Genomic DNA, 15,224 nt, shown 5'->3' on the forward strand with positions numbered 1-15,224 from the left:
ACTTTAATATGGAAACGTAAGAATGGAACAGAAAGAAAGAATCCGCAGTTTATTGTCTTAATTTTTATTCTTATTCTATATGAATATTATAGATTCTATTAATACGTAGATTGAAAGGTTATACATATAAGGAATGTAAGACAGATTGAATAAAGAAAAGGGAATGGGTGATTTGAATGCTAAACAAAGAGGGGTAGCGATCTATTCTTCGTTTTTTCCAAATTGGCCAAGTTACCCATTGCATATTGGCACTTATCGAGTATAGAATAGATCTGCTTCTCTTTCTTCTTATGAACAGAATTGGCTTCTTATTTTTAATGGAATGAAATAAATATTCGCGCTTTCTGACACAGAATCCCCTAGAAGGGTTAGGTACATAGGATATGGATAGTCTTTTTCAATGCGATAAAATAAAGCGACATCGTGTCTATTTTTCTTTGCTAAAGGGGTATTTCCATGGGTTTGCCTTGGTATCGTGTTCATACTGTCGTATTGAATGATCCGGGTCGATTGCTTGCGGTGCATATAATGCACACAGCTCTAGTTTCTGGTTGGGCTGGCTCAATGGCTTTATACGAATTAGCAGTTTTTGATCCCTCTGATCCTGTTCTGGATCCAATGTGGAGACAAGGTATGTTCGTAATTCCCTTCATGACTCGTTTAGGAATAACGGATTCGTGGGGTGGTTGGAGTATTTCAGGAGGAACTGTAACAAATCCGGGTATTTGGAGTTATGAAGGTGTGGCAGGTACGCATATTGTGTTTTCTGGCTTGTGTTTCTTGGCAGCGATCTGGCATTGGGTATATTGGGACCTAGAAATATTCTCTGATGAGCGGACGGGAAAACCCTCTTTGGATTTGCCCAAGATCTTTGGAATTCATTTATTTCTTGCAGGGGTGGCTTGCTTTGGCTTTGGGGCATTTCATGTAACGGGTTTGTATGGTCCTGGGATATGGGTATCCGATCCTTATGGACTAACTGGAAAAGTACAAGCTGTAAATCCAGCGTGGGGTGCAGAAGGTTTTGATCCTTTTGTTCCGGGGGGAATAGCTTCTCATCATATTGCTGCGGGTACATTGGGTATATTAGCGGGCTTATTCCATCTTAGTGTCCGTCCGCCTCAACGTCTATATAAAGGATTACGTATGGGCAATATTGAAACTGTACTTTCCAGTAGTATCGCTGCTGTTTTTTTTGCAGCTTTCGTAGTTGCTGGAACTATGTGGTATGGGTCAGCAACGACCCCAATCGAATTATTTGGGCCTACTCGTTATCAGTGGGATCAGGGATACTTTCAGCAAGAAATATATCGAAGAGTTAGCAATGGTTTAGCCGAAAATCTTAGTTTATCAGAAGCTTGGTCTAAAATTCCCGAAAAATTAGCCTTTTATGATTATATTGGTAATAATCCGGCAAAAGGGGGATTATTCAGAGCAGGCTCAATGGACAATGGGGATGGAATAGCTGTTGGATGGTTAGGACATCCCGTCTTTAGAGATAAAGAAGGACGTGAGCTTTTTGTACGCCGTATGCCTACTTTTTTTGAAACATTTCCGGTTGTTTTGGTAGATGAGGAGGGAATTGTTAGAGCAGACGTTCCTTTTAGAAGAGCAGAATCCAAATATAGTGTTGAACAAGTAGGTGTAACGGTGGAGTTCTATGGTGGCGAACTTAATGGAGTAAGTTATTCTGATCCTGCTACTGTAAAAAAATATGCGAGGCGTTCTCAATTAGGGGAAATTTTTGAATTAGACCGGGCTACTTTGAAATCTGATGGTGTTTTTCGCAGCAGTCCAAGGGGTTGGTTCACTTTTGGTCATGCTACCTTTGCTTTGCTCTTCTTTTTCGGACACATTTGGCATGGCGCTAGAACATTGTTCCGAGATGTTTTTGCTGGTATTGATCCAGATTTGGATGCTCAAGTGGAATTTGGAACATTCCAAAAAGTGGGAGATCCAACTACAAGGAAACAGGCAGTTTGATACACATTGTTATAGTATCTTTCACCTCTCTTTTTTGATTTGACATGGGAAACATCTCCCATCCTTTCTTTGACTCTTTTTCTTTCTTTATATGGGAAATTATCCCAAATGACAAATGAATAGGTGTGGAAGTTATAATTGTAAATAAACCAGGATCGAATCTATGGAAGCATTGGTTTATACGTTCCTTTTAGTTTCGACTTTAGGGATAATTTTTTTCGCTATCTTCTTCCGAGAACCACCTAAGGTTCCACCAACTCCAACTAAAAGAATAAAATAATTTCATTTAAGTAAGAAGTCCCCCTATCTGGGAGACTTCTTACTTAAATTAGTCTCCGTGTTCTTCGAATGGATCTCTTAATTGTTGAGAGGGTTGCCCAAACGCGGTATATAAGGCATACCCAGTAAAGCTTACAAGTAAACCAGATATGGAGATGGCGACTAAAGTTGCTGTTTCCATTTTTATAGAATTTCAAGATTACAATGGATCTACGAAAAGATCGTGTATTTACAACTACAACGGAATAGTATACAAAGTCAACACCAATGATTAAATAGAATTTATGGCTACACAAACCGTTGAAGATAGTTCTAAACCTAGGCCAAAACGAACTGGTGCAGGTAGTTTACTGAAACCCTTGAATTCGGAATATGGGAAAGTCGCCCCGGGTTGGGGGACTACTCCTTTTATGGGGATCGCAATGGCTTTATTCGCTATATTCCTATCTATCATTTTAGAAATTTATAATTCTTCCGTTTTACTGGACGGAATTTTAACCAATTAGGTTTCTACTAACTAAAACTAGGAAGTCAGAGTTTTTCCATCCAAAAAAGCCTTTCTAGTTTAAGATCTACATTTCTAGATATTATGGTAGTTCGACCGCGGAATTTTTTTGTTTCGGTATCTCTGGAATATGAGTGTGTGACTTGTTAGAATTGATCCTATTGATAATACATAGAAAGGGCCTGTTATCTCTATCAAGATGATTCTAATTCGTCAGATATTATTTATTCTAGTATCTGGAACACGAAATAGATAGAGTGGATCAAAAAAAAATGGAACTATGATTCATACTCACTATTAAGACCTCGCAACCAGACTGAAAAATTCAAGTAGTTCTTAAATAAAAATAAAAAAGAAATTTTCTTCCTTCCAATTTTGTTTGCCCAAAAGACAACTTTTTTTCTCTCGATTTTGTCGAGTCATTACACTGATTCAATAAATGATTATCAAGCGGTTCTTATTCGAAGAACCCTTGCCTTTTGTTTAGCTTGAGACTAAATCATCGTGGCTCTAGTATGAATCTAAGGTTTTAATTGAACTGATTCATAGGATCTCAACAAGATAATTTCTATATTACGCATAAAAAAACAAATCCTTTATAGGGAAGAGAAAAGTCAAGAAGCCTCTAATGACCAACATAAGGGAAAGGAAGAAAGAAAGACGCGCCAACTTGAGATTTTTTGGCATTATCATCACAAAGAAGATATTCCGGATTTTTCTTATTTGATATCTTCAAGGCAAATCGACCCAATTCAGTGGCTGATGAAGTTTTGAACCTTTTTTCTAATATTCGTTGAAAATTTTTGTGTTTCTGCTTGAGCCGTACGAGATGAAATTTTCATATACGGCTCTTAGAGGGGGACTCGGGTTAGTTACCTATCTCAATAAAGTATATGATTGGTTTGAGGAACGTCTTGAGATTCAGGCAATTGCAGATGATATAACTAGTAAATATGTTCCTCCCCATGTCAACATATTTTATTGTTTAGGGGGAATTACACTTACTTGTTTTCTAGTACAAGTCGCTACCGGTTTTGCTATGACTTTTTACTACCGACCAACCGTTACAGAGGCTTTTTCCTCGGTTCAATACATAATGACCGAGGCCAACTTTGGTTGGTTAATCCGATCAGTTCATCGATGGTCAGCAAGTATGATGGTTTTAATGATGATCCTGCATGTATTTCGTGTGTATCTCACAGGGGGATTTAAAAAACCCCGCGAATTAACTTGGGTCACAGGTGTGGTTTTGGCTGTTTTGACTGCATCATTTGGTGTAACTGGTTATTCTTTGCCTTGGGATCAAATTGGCTATTGGGCAGTCAAAATTGTGACAGGTGTACCTGACGCCATTCCGGTAATAGGATCGCCTTTAGTGGAGTTATTACGCGGAAGTGCTAGTGTGGGCCAATCCACTTTGACTCGTTTTTATAGTTTACATACCTTTGTACTGCCTCTGCTTACTGCCGTATTTATGTTAATGCACTTTCCAATGATACGTAAGCAAGGTATTTCGGGTCCTTTATAGGGAAGGCATATCATAGAGAATTATAATTATCATATATCATATCGGGTAGGTTTTGGTATTTCATTGCTACAAGCATGGGTTATTGTAAAATAACACATGTCATTTGGATACTTCTCTTCAACTCCAAAGTATTTTTATACAATACAAATAGTTGAAGTTAATTTTACGAAAGAAAAAAGGCGGATTATGGGAGTGTGTGACTTGAATTATTGATTTGGCCATGCAGATAAAGAATTGGATCTGCCACATTAGAATTCACAACCAAAGGTGTCTCCGCATCCAATCAACATGTAAGTCCCCTACCTAGGAAGGATAGGCTGGTTCACTTGAGGAGAATATCTTCTATGATCATACCGCAACCATGTCATCCATGAACAGGCTCCGTAAGATCCCATAGAGTAGAAATGGAATAAGTCATGTGACATGATCCAGTTCTCTATTTATTACACTTACCTTTTTATTATAGTATGGAAATGCATTCATTTTCTTTGCATCGATTGTGATCCGCAATACTATCGGAGTAAAAGAAGGGATCTAAGGAAGAATGTAGGCTAAACTTTTTGATTTTTTATTAGTAACAAGTAAATATTTTGTTTGGAGGTAAGAAACTTGCGATATTGAGGGGATAAATACCAACTAATCAAGAGACATGAGACAATCCACAAAGCAATTGATCATGATCAAATTTGTAAGCCCACTTGGATATTGAGCATTTACCCATAAGAATAGGATTATTTTCAATGAGTAGTTGTAGGTGCAACTTCGGAAAAGAGAATCTGATAAAGCTTTTCTTGCCTAGAGTCATTGAGTCATTATAAACCTTAATTCTATTAAGGATCTTCCGCGGTCTTATTTCTTTCACTCTTGCTCGAGCCGGATGATGATAAATTCTCATGTCCGGTTCCTTTGGGGGATGGATCCTAAAGAGTTCACCTATCCCAATAACAAAGAAACCAGACTTAAATGATCCTGTATTAAGAGCTAAATTAGCTAAAGGGATGGGACATAATTATTACGGGGAACCCGCATGGCCCAACGATCTTTTATATATTTTTCCAGTAGTAATTCTAGGTACTATTGCATGTAATGTAGGTTTAGCGGTTCTCGAGCCATCAATGATTGGTGAACCGGCAGATCCGTTTGCAACTCCTCTGGAAATATTACCCGAGTGGTACTTCTTTCCCGTGTTTCAAATACTCCGTACGGTACCCAATAAGTTATTGGGCGTTCTTTTAATGGTTTCTGTGCCAACAGGCTTATTGACAGTACCTTTTCTAGAGAATGTCAATAAATTCCAAAATCCATTTCGCCGCCCAGTAGCTACGACCGTTTTTTTAATCGGTACTGTAGTAGCTCTTTGGTTAGGTATTGGAGCAACATTACCCATTGATAAATCATTAACTTTAGGTCTTTTTTAGATATTTTTTGATTCATTCAACCGTGAAGTACCATAGGTATCTAGGAAATAGTTACTTCCAAGTGAATCTTCCCTAGATACCTAAAATCCATTTTATTATGATCCATTTCGCGAAAATATAGATTGTACCAAAGATGCTAAATTGTTTTCTTTTTATTCTAACTCGAAAAAGAAGAAGAAAAAAAATTGCAATGGATTTAAAACGAGAGTTTATTCTTAAGTAAATCAATTGGGAGATGCTTCTCTAGAGTGTCCCATATATGTTTTCTATCTTCCATACGAAAACTGTCAATTCTCAGAAGATCTTCTTCAGTCTTACTCAAAAGGTCCAATAGTGTATGTATATTGGCCCTTTTTAGACAATTATACGTTCTAGAAGTCAATTCTAATTGATCAATAAAAATACAATTCAATGGAATTCCTTTTTTGTTTTTCTTTAGATTAGTTAATCTTTTTTGAAAAGTAAAAAGGGGTGGAGTAAACCTGTTTTTATTTTCTTCGAAACTAGCGCCCTCTTCCTCCGCGTGTAGAAAAGGAAGAAATAAATCAATCAAATTACGAGAAGCCTCATAAAGTGCTTCCTTAGGGGTTAAACTTCCATTAGTCCATATTTCTAGAAAAAGTATCTCGTGTTTTTCATTTCCATTCCCACAAGAAAAAATACTATAATTCACATTTCGAACAGGCATGGATACAGCATCTATAGGATAACTTCCATCTTGATAGTTCTTTCTGAGTTCTGTCTGATATCCACGATCTCTCTTGATCTGTAAATCAATACAGAAATCAATGGGCTCTGTCAAGTTAGCTATAGGTTGTGCCGTATCAACGATTTCTACGGAAGGCGGTAAGATGATATCTTGAGCAGTTATGTATCTAGGACCTTTGACGCAAATGGATGCGTCTCTAACTCCATAGAGATTACTTCTCAATACAATTTCTTTCAAATTTAGTAAAATTTCTTGTACGGATTCTTCAATACCTGCTATTGTAGAATACTCGTGCGGCACGCTCCCAAATTTTGCACGTGTGATACATGTTCCTTCTATTTCTCCAAGTAAAGCTCTTCGCAAGGCAATACCGACGGTGTCCGCTTGACCTTTTCTAAGCGGGGACAGAATGAAACGACCATAATAAAGGCGCTTACTATCTACTCTTGATTCAACACACTTCCACTGTAGTGTTTGAGTGGATCCTGCTACCTCCTCTCGAACCATAATAGACTAGTATTATTATTTTATCATTGAATCGTTTATTTCTCTTGAAATGAAAGTTGAAAGCGGGTTAATTCTTTTACAGACGTCTTTTTTTAGGCGGTCGACATCCATTATGCGGCATAGGTGTTACATCGCGTATACAACTTAATCGCACACCACTTTTAGCAATGGCTCGTAATGCGGCATCTCTTCCACTACCAGCGCCCTTTACCATAACTTCTGCTCGTTGCAAACCTACTGTACGAATAGCATCTACTGCTGTTCTTTGACCAGCATAGGGTGATGCTTTTCTTGAGCTTTTGAATCCACAAGTACCGGCCGAGGACCAAAAAACCACCCGACCTTGTGGGTCTGTAACAGTTATAATGGTATTGTTGAAACTAGCTTGAACATGAATAACCCCTTTTGTTATTCTACGTGCACTCTTCCGTAAACTAAAACGTGCATTCCTACGTAAACCAATACGCACTTTCTTACGTGAACCAATTTTTGGTATAGCTTTTGCCATATTTTATTATCTCATAAATATGAGTTAGAAATAAAAAAAAGAAAAAAAGATACAAAGATATCCGTTTCAGGGTAAAATAAACCCTTTACTTTAATTATTTTAAATGAAATTATTTTATTTGGAATTGGAACATTTCCGCGGGTACTTTTTTTTACTTTTTAGAAAGTAAAGTTCTTTTTCGAAAGATTACCCCTGTCTTTGTTTATGCTTCGGATTAGAGCAAATGACTCTAATTCGTCCACGCCTACGAATCAGTCGACATTTTGTACAAATTTTACGAACGGAAGCTCTTATTTTCATATTTCCGTATCCTTTTTTAAACTATGAATCTAATCTTTTGGAAAAAATAAGTCTCTTCGCTTGAATTTTAGAACTTAGAATTTATTACCCTAGAAAAAAAAAGAAAAACCTAATCCTTTGAATCTTTGGTATCCTTCAAATCTTCGCTATCCTTCAAATCTTCGCTATCCTTCGAGTCTTCGATACGCTTCGAATCCTTATGGGGAAGTCTATAAATTATACGTCCCTTGCTTGAATCATAACGACTTACTTCAATTTTGACCCTATCCCCCATCAGTATTCGTATAGAACTAGACCGTATCTTTCCTGAAATATAGCCTAGGATGATGGTGTCATTCTCTAGCCGAACGCGGAACATTCCATTGGGTAGGGCTTCCGTAACTAAACCTTCGAAAGTTACTTTTGCTTCTCTCGGGTTTTTTTTTTCTCTCCTATTTTTTTTTTCTGTCATATTTTTTTTCTCCTATTTTTCTATTTTTATTTTAAAAATAGGAAGGGCGAGATAGAATTCGAGCACTATAGGCGGGGCGATTACCATATATAACATAAGACTTCTCCCCCAATTCTGTTTAGTCGAGCTTCTCGATCTGTCATTATTCCTCGAGAAGTAGAAAGAATAGCAATTCCCATTCCACCCAAAACTTTAGGAATTCCTTGATAGTTGGTATAAATTCGTAAGCCGGGTCGGCTGATACGCTTTAAAAAGGTTCTTGTTCTATATATTCCTTTTATAGTCTTTCTCTTTTGATGTCGCAAAGTTGAAACCAAGAAATATCTGTTACGTTCCTGATGTTTCCGAACACTTTCAATAAAACCCTCTCGTAGAAGTATTTTAACAATGTTTTCGGTAATATTTGTAGATACTACTCGAACTGTTCCTTTTTTATTCATGTCCGCATTTCTTATAGAGGTTAGTAAATCAGCAATAGTGTCCTTGCCCATAAGACTCTAATTCTAGGTTCCTCCTAATTTTTCTATAATCAACATGTTTTCTTTTTTTTTTTTTCATTTTGGATTTTAAAACATATACGTAAAACACAATCTACTAAATTAATTCTTTGGTCTCAATTTCGCCTACTAGTATTTATAATACTTCAGGAGCTAATGAAACTATTTTGGTAAAATTCAATTCTCTCAATTCCTCGGCAATCGCGCCAAAAACTCGAGTTCCTTTTGGATTGCCTTTTTGATCAATTATAACCGCAGCATTGTCATCATAGCGGATTATTATACCGTCTTCGCATTTGAACTCTTTACATGTACGTACAATTACAGCTCGAATTACTTCGGATCTTTCTAGAGGCATTTGGGGCAATGCGTCTTTGATTACAGCAACAATAACATCACCAATACGAGCATATCGCTGATTACCAGCAGCTCCTATGACTCGAATACACATCAATTTTCGAGCTCCACTATTATCTGCTACATTTAAAAGGGTCTGAGGTTGAATCATATTATTTTGATTTCAATTTGTTATTTCAATGCAAAAGGATGAAAGAAATATTGTCTTTCCAGAAAGAAAAACCGAGCATTTTTTTTTATCTTCCATACCCCTTTTAGGGTTCTATATCTCTAATCGAATAAATTGACTTCGTATGGGCATTTTACTGGCAGCTATGGAGATAGCTGCTCTAGCTACAGTTTCAGATACTCCCCCCATTTCATAAAGTATACGACCAGGTTTAACAACGGATACCCAATATTCGGGGGACCCCTTTCCCGAGCCCATACGTGTTTCCGTGGGTCTTAGTGTAACCGGTTTGTCGGGAAATATACGTACCCATATTTTTCCACCACGACGTGCATATCGTGTTATTGCTCTTCGTCCTGCTTCTATCTGTCTCGCCGTGATCCAAGCGGGTTCAAGTGCTTGAAGAGCATATCTACCAAAACAAATACGATTGCCTCGGCAGGATTTTCCTTTCATTCTTCCTCTATGTTGTTTGCGAAATCTGGTTCTTTTGGGGTTATAGTCGATGGTTCTCTTTCTTAGTTCCATCTCTACTGCAAAACTGGACATGAGAGTTTCTTCTCATCCAGCTCCTCGCGAATGGAATCAGAAAGCATGTAAATTTCTCTAATTCATAATATTCCAAAATATTACGGTACGGATAGATACACATTAATAGATAATAGAAAAAGTTCGGTTTTTTTTATATTGAATTTGTTAAAACAGAAAAATATAATATATAGTCAAAAAAGAAGATCTAGAATATATCCAGATGTGTGTGTATATTTATCTAAATTCTATATTTATAGATAATGTAATCCTTCTTAAAAAAATCCTTATTTTTACTCTTATTGAATCGCGGTAAAGTATTCTAATTCAATAAGAATTTCGCGGGCGAATATTTACTCTTTCCTGTCTTATTTGTTAATTTATAAACTTACCAAATAAGACAATTTTTTTGGTTTGTTCCGCCATCCCACCCAATGAAGTGTTAGGATTCTTTTCAATAAAATCCTATGGAATCATAGGTTCTGTCGTTCCCACTGCTTCTCCTTGAATGGTTAGGTCTGAATCCCGCAACGGAGCTTCCAAAAAATTTCTTTCCGAGTTAATTTTCTCAGTTTTATTAACCCGGGCGGCTCTTTATTATTGCTTTAAATTTGTAGTTCTTGTTTCAAGTTACAATTTTTAATTCTCTATTATTTTTATTATATTGATGCTTTATCACATTGCCTTTTATGATGTAATTCATAGACCATACATAGTGGAATCCTATATCTTATTTATTTCCTCTTCCTTCTTTCTATCATCCCTCCCTTTATCCACATCCCTTTAGTTTTGCTTCACAACCTAGAATCCCTTTTCTTTTTTAGAGAAAAAATTGCAGTTGCTACAACTATATGACACATCTACTCATTTATGTTATGATAGAGGTATTTATTCATATAGTGACTGTTTCTTAGTTAGGATCTCGACAATACGAAGCAATAGGTTGGTTATTAGTTAATTTTCTATAATTACTAAGTTTTTTTCTTAAAAAAAAGAAAAAAATAACGAGTCACACACTAAGCATAGCAATTATATTAAATGATTTATCAATTTTCATTAAATCTTATAGAAAGAGGTATAATTTCTTCTTTTGCAGGGATTTCAGGAAAAAAGTCTCTTGTCATTTTTTATTCTATCAATGGACAGAATCCGAAGACAAGATTACTTATTCTTCGTCTACGAATATCCAAATTTTTACACCTAATACTCCATAGATAGTCCGAATTGGATAGCAGCAATAATCAATTTTAGCGCGAATTGTTTGGAGGGGAAGTCTACCCTTTTTAATAGATTCGGCGCGTGCAATTTCTTTTCCTCCGAGACGACCCGCAATTTTTACTTTTACTCCCCTTATATCTGCTTTTTTAGTTAATTCAATGGCTTTTTTCATTGCCTTTCGGAATGAAACTCTATTTTTTAATTGGAAAGCTATATATTCTGCAAGAATGTTAGGCTGTCTATAAGGTTCTTTAACTTTTTCGATAGAAATATTAAATCTCTGGTTTACAGAGTTAATTTCCTTTTGTAGATCTTTCTCTAATTCTTCGATTGCTCCTTTTTTCTTTAATAAATTTGGGAATCCAATATGGATTATGACGTGGATCGTATCGATTTCTTTTTGGATTTCTATATGTGTAATTACTTCGGAACTTGAACCTGAGTCCATTTTTCTATTATGTGTAATTACTTCGGAACTTGAGTCTGATTCTATTTTTCTATTCGAGCCCTTTTTCCTATTCTTTTGTATATAGTTCTTGATACAATCCCTTATTTTTTTATCTTCCTGTAGACCTTCAGAATAATTTTTTGGTTGTGCGAACCAAAAGGAATGGTGTTTTTGGGTTGTACCAAGTCTGAAACCGAGTGGATTTATTTTTTGTCCCATATTTTTCTATTCTATATTTTTTTTACTGGGAATCGAAATCTTAGATGGATCTAAAGGTTATTTAGATTTCTTTACTATATTTAGTACAATTGTTATATGACACATGCTTTTTTTTATGGGGAAACTACGTCCTCGAGCTCGAGGTCTGAATTTCTTCATAATAGTACTCCTACTGACTTCGGCTTTAGTAATAAATAAATTCGCTTTGTCGAAATCCCTATAATGAGTAGCATTTGCGGCTGCCGAATAAACCAACTTTAAGATGGGATAAGATGCTCGATAGGGCATGAGGTTCAGTATCATAACAGTTTCCTCGTAGTAACGCCAGCGAATCTCGTCAAGAACTCTTTGTGCTTTGAAAACAGACATAGGGATACGTTTTTGTGCTTTGAAAACTCTCTCGAACTTAAGTAGACGATCGGTTGGAACTTTCCTTGCGAGTTTCCTTAGCCCACTTTTCTTCTTCTTTATCCTAGGGATATACTTTACTAGTTTGAAACTTGTCATAAATAAGGTTATTCCCCGCCTACCTTTACTTTATTTTGAATCTTTTTTTCTTCTTAATCTTTCTATTCAGAATTCAGTTAACGACGAGATTTAGTATCCTTTCTTGCATTTTCATAACTCGTGAAATGCCGAGTAGGCACGAATTCCCCCAATTTGCGACCTACCATAGGATTTGTTATGTAAATAGGTATATGTTCCTTTCCATTATGAATCGCGATTGTATGGCCAACCATTGTGGGTAGAATGCTAGATGCCCGGGACCACGTTACTATTGTTTCTTTCTCCTCCTTCATATTGACCTTTTCTATCTTTGCCAATAAATGATGAGCTACAAAAGGATTCGTTTTTTTTCGTGTCACAGCTGATTACTCCTTTTTTCCTTTTTAAAGAGTGGCATTCTATGTCCAATATCTCGATCGAAGTACGGAGGTCAGAATAAATAGAATAATGATCAATGGAAAAAAGAAAAAAATCCTTTAGCTGGATAAGGGGCGGATGTAGCCAAGTGGATCAAGGCAGTGGATTGTGAATCCACCATGCGCGGGTTCAATTCCCGTCGTTCGCCCATCGCATTATTGCAAATTCCAAAAATGCAATTTTCCATATTCCTAGTTACGTATTTACTTACGGCGACGAAGAATAAAACTATCGCTATATTTTTTCCTTTTCCTAGTTCTTCTTCCAAGCGCAGGATAACCCCAAGGGGTTGTGGGTTTTTTTCTACCAATGGGAGCTTTCCCTTCACCGCCCCCATGGGGGTGGTCCACAGGGTTCATAACTACCCCTCTTACTACGGGGCGTTTACCTAGCCAACACTTAGATCCGGCTCTACCCAAACTTTTTTGGTTCACCCCAACATTACCCACTTGTCCGACTGTTGCTAAGCAGTTTTGGGATACTAAACGGACCTCCCCAGATGGTAATCTTAAAGTGGCCGATTTACCCTCTTTTGCAATGAGTTTCGCTACAGCACCTGCTGCTCTAGCTAATTGCCCACCCCTTCCACGTGTGATTTCTATGTTATGCATGGCCGTGCCTAAGGGCATATCGGTTGAAGTAGATTCTTCTTTTCTCTCAAAAAACCCCTTCCCAAACTGTACAAGCTTCTTCCAAAGCATACGGCTTTCTAGATGTATATGACGATCTCTAGACAGATGGATCTTATATGAATCATATGATGAAGTACCACATGAGTGGATATATAGGAAAGGAATCCAAATCTGCCGAATCGCTCATGTTATGATCTTCTACATCCTAGGTCTCTGCGTTCCGTCATCTGGCTTATGTTCTTCATGTAGCATTCAGATCGAATGACTCTATGAAATTACGTCGATACTTCCACATATTATGGGTAACGTAGGAGACATCCCTATTTTCCCCCGGGGGTCTTAATTACCACTGCTTAGCTTTCAATTTGCCTCTGACCATCAAATTAAATGTGAATAACCCGTCCTCCTCTCTTTGAAACAAGGGGCGCTTCCGGTTCTGTGCGTGCTTCAAACAATTTTGTCTTCTCCATATTACCATATCTCTAGAGCCAATAATTTTCTATGAGGAACTACTGAACTCAATCACTTGCTGCCGTTACTCAACAGTTTTCTGTTGAGGTCTATCCCGTAGAGGTAGTCAAATTGGATCAGTGATCGATTTCTAGGTTTCGTCGTAAACCTAATTGGTTACTTCCAATTACGTAAATCAATAGTTCAAACCGCACTCAAAGGTAGGGCATTTCCCATTGATATAGGAACTTTTGTACCAGAAACAATAGTATCTCCAATTATAGCCCCTCTGGGATGTAAAATATATCTCTTCTCACCATCCCCATAGTGTATGAGACAAATGTATGCATTTCGATTAGGGTCGTATTCTATGGTTACGATTCTACCAGATATGTCTTTTTGATTCCGTCGAAAATCTATTTTACGGTATAGGCGCTTATGACCTCCCCCTCTATGCCTTGCGGTAATGATTCCTCTGGAATTACGACCTTTACCACAACGGTGCCGTCCATGGATCAAATTATTTCGTGGATTGGATTTCACTTGCCTGTCTACGGTTCCCTTGCGTGTGCTCGGGATAGGTGTTTTGTATAAATGTTTCGCCGTATTATTAAGTATTCTCCTTTAGTTTTTTTCTCTATCTAGAAGTGGAATAGAATAACCCGGTTGAAGGGTAATGATCATACGTCTGTAATGCATTGTATGGCCCAGAATAGGTCCTATTCTTCTACCTTTTCCAGGTAGTCGATGGCTATTCACAGCTACCACCTTAACACCAAAGAAGAGTTCGACCCAATGCTTTATTTCTGTCTTAGTGAATCCCGATTCGACATTAAAAGTATATTGATTCTTTCCCAATAAACGAAGACTTTTTTCTGTAAATACTGCGTATTTGATTCCATCCATAAATCGACTTTCCCTCCTATGCTCTGAGTTCCAGTATCGATAAGAATTCGAGTTCTTATTGTTCTTATGTTATGGTATGAATATACCATACCAATTCGTTATGTATGGATGATGGATGAGATTCCATGGATAGAGAGCCAGTTCCAATAGACTTATGGAATGTTCCCGTTCGTGTGCATCCAGCAGGAATTGAACCCGCAAATTTACCAATTATGAGTTGGGCGCTTTAACCATTCAGCCATGGATGCTTAACAGGGATCATCGTACATCGTAAATAACCAATTTTCATATAGAAAGACATATCATAGAAAAATGAAATCGAAAATATTCCGAGATGGCAAATATTCGGAGATGACTATGAAAACACCTCTCTGGATCCTCGAATTGAAAGAGAGATTGAGAGGGATCAAGAATCCTAATTCTCGCTATTTGGAATGGATCCAATTCTATTGAGTCTGACTCATAGTGATCATTTCTCTTTAGCAAAGAATGACCTTGGTTATCAAAGGATTGAACAACCGGGATCCATTTACTTATGATACCTAGTTGGCATTGATAACAAGGATCTAATGAATTATGAGTTTAATAGATCCTCTTTAGCAGAAAGACGTATATTCCTTGCTCATTATCAGACAATCACTTATTCCCAAACCTCGTGTGGGACTAATCGTTTTCATTTACCATCTCA

This window comes from Triticum urartu, unplaced genomic scaffold (genome assembly GCF_056163025.1).
Source record: "Triticum urartu cultivar PI428250 unplaced genomic scaffold, HENAU_Tu73 scaffold141, whole genome shotgun sequence".
Lineage (NCBI taxonomy): Eukaryota > Viridiplantae > Streptophyta > Magnoliopsida > Poales > Poaceae > Triticum > Triticum urartu.